The 2,835-nt window shown below is 40.0% G+C and overlaps 1 pseudogene; it reads left to right on the top strand.

Annotated features, from left to right (window-relative positions):
* The first annotated feature begins 1,785 nt into the window (after window positions 1–1,785).
* LOC134370689 (large ribosomal subunit protein eL31-like) lies at window positions 1,786–2,196 on the top strand (annotated as a pseudogene).
* Window positions 2,197–2,835: the final 639 nt, after the last annotated feature.

Genomic DNA, 2,835 nt, shown 5'->3' with positions numbered 1-2,835 from the left:
CGCAGCGACGCTCCCGCCGCGGGTTCGGATCCTACATAGGAATGACCGGTGCACTCACTGGCTGAGTGCCGGTCACGAAAAAAAAGACTAAATAAATAAATACATAAATACATAAATTTAAAAAAAAAAAAAAAAAAAAAAAAAAAACAATTATAGAATCACACACTGCTAAGTGAAAGAAGTCCATATGAAAAGAGACGGTAAATAGATCAGTGGTTGCCAGGGGCTTGGGGAAGGAGGAGAATTGAGTAGGTAAATCATGGGGGATTCTTAAGACACTGAAATTGCCCCACTTGATACTGTAATGGCGAATACGTGATGCTCTGCATTTGTTAAAATCCATAGAACTTCACAGTACAAACAGTGAACGTTAGTGTATACAAATTTTTTTTTAAATGCTTAGAAGGTCAGAGGATCCCAGGATGGAATGCAGGGTATGACAAGTGTGTCACAAATGAATAAGATAACCTCCCTGAAGGAAGCAGGCTGGGTGAGAGAAGGTGCTGACCAGCAACTGTGGAAACAAATGCAGATTGTAAGACTAAAGCCATAGGAGCCGTACATAAGTGCTGATCTCTGGTAAGGTTGCTTCCCACAGATGTAAGTTAACAATTCTGAAGCCACTGTACATGTGCACTGTAATTGAACAGTTCTGTATAAATGGATGGCAAGTGGTATGAACCAGGTTCTCACTGTTGGAATGGAAAAGTACAGATAAGCAAGGAAAAATGGAAATTAGAATGACCCGTGCAGTGTTAAGTTACAGTTGGAGACATTAATAAACTCATGTTTGGTTTAATGTAGATATAGATGAATACATATAGAAATATTTATCGATATGCATATATACATGGGTTGGTAAACACAAATATATTTTCTTGCTCTGTCAGCTAAGAGAAAACTCCAGTAACAATGAGCACACTCGGCACACAGATCGTGGTTTCTAATACTTGCTCCAATAAAAGGAATCAGAGATCTTTGGAGAAATGGTTGTTTCTAAGTCTGGGGCAGGGAATATACAAAATGAGCTTGGAGTATCTAGTGGTGTCAGAAAGTACTGAAATGAACACACAAACACACACAGGCACACATACACACAGCTGGGGGCATGTCAAAGGAGCACAGGTGCCAACCCGAAAGAGCTCTCTATGGCCCAAACTCTAACAATTTGAGCAATAAAATAAACAATACTGTATTAAATTAAAATCTAAAGAATGAGATAAATATCATTAGTCCATCCTGGTATAAATAAATGATTGAATAAATTAATAAATGGGGGAGAAAAGACAATCCTCCCATGCAGAAGATTTTCAAATAATTTATGTAGATACTTTCCATTCGAGGAGGTGGAGCATAACTCCTTATTCCTTATGGATGGGCTGCACATAGTGACTTCTTTCTAAAGAGTACAGTATGGAAAGGGAGAAAGAGATTACAGCGGAGAGACCTGACCAAGACTATCTCAGCCCAATGATCAAGGTCTGCATCAGTAGTGATGTCAGGTTGACAGCAGGTACCCTTGAAAAGATGTGATGGGAATTTCTCCCCTACACCCATATTCCCTGTCTACCATGATTAAAACATCAGACACACCAAATTGCAGAACAATTTGTAAAATACCTGACCACTACTCCTCAAAACTGTGGAGGTCCTAAAAAACAAGGAAAGTCTGAGAAACTATCACAGCTCAGAGCAGCCTACGGAAACATGACAGTTAAATGTAATCCTGGATGGAATCCTGGGATAAAAAAGGCCATTAGGGTTTTCTAACTTGAGCCCAGTGGAATGGCTCCTGCAAAGAAGGGTGGCGAGAAGAAGACCCATTCTGCCTTCAACAAGGTGGTGACCTGAGAACACACCATCAACATTCACGAGAGTCTCTGTGGAGTGGGTTTCAAGAAGCATGCTCCTCGGGCACTCAAAGAGATCTGGAAATTTGCCAAGAAGGAGATGGGGACTCCAGATGTGCACATTGATACCAGGCTCAACAAAGCTCTCTGGGCCAAAGGAATAAGGAATGTCACATACCATATCCATGTGCGATTGTCCAGAAAACGTAATGAGGATGAAGATTCACCAAACAAGCTCTGTACTTTGGTTACCTATGTGCCTGCTAACATTTTCAAAAGTAAGTTTTACTCCCTCCCACAAAGCTGTTTAAATTACATCAGAAAAACATCCTTAGTCCTTTTATAACCTGAATTCATCTGCTCAGCAGATATTTATTGTGCACCTATATGCCTGGTAACCTTCCAATGGGGATATGAGTAATGGATATAATCATTATACCTTTTTAAAAAATTTAATTTGATTTATTTCAGTGGCTGGCTGGTATGGGGATCCAAACCTTTGACCTTGGTGTTACCAGCACTACACTCTCCCAAGTGAGCTAACCAACCAGCCCCTCATTTTACCTTTTTAAAAATTGTGTGTTGGCATGAGAAAACGCAAAAGAACATAAAACTGGTCCATATCTGGGTTGTAAAAAGGTCATGGAAAATTCAATGCTACTACTTGCCCAGACCCTTCTAGGAAGTTTTTGGAGAATTCAAATAGGAATAGGAAATGTGTGGGGAGGGAAGCTGACTGTCACTTCTGCAGATCTGCAATGCGGATCAGAACTAACTGCTGACTGTCAAATCAAGTTATAAAACTGCAAAAAAAAAAAAAAAAAAAAAAAAAGACAATATCTAGAGAACTCTAGGAAGACAAAAAGCGATATTTGACTTAATCTGGTGAGAGACGAGAGTAGGATTCTTTGAGGAAGCCATATGTAAACTAAAGCCAGAAAAGGAGAGTTGGCCAGTGCAAGGGGCCAGTTGGGTTCTGAGTTGG

This window comes from Cynocephalus volans, chromosome 2, assembly GCF_027409185.1.
Source record: "Cynocephalus volans isolate mCynVol1 chromosome 2, mCynVol1.pri, whole genome shotgun sequence".
Classification (NCBI taxonomy): Eukaryota; Metazoa; Chordata; class Mammalia; order Dermoptera; family Cynocephalidae; genus Cynocephalus; species Cynocephalus volans.
The sequence above is the reverse complement of the archived record's forward strand: the minus strand, read 5'-3'. Positions and strand labels throughout refer to the sequence as shown.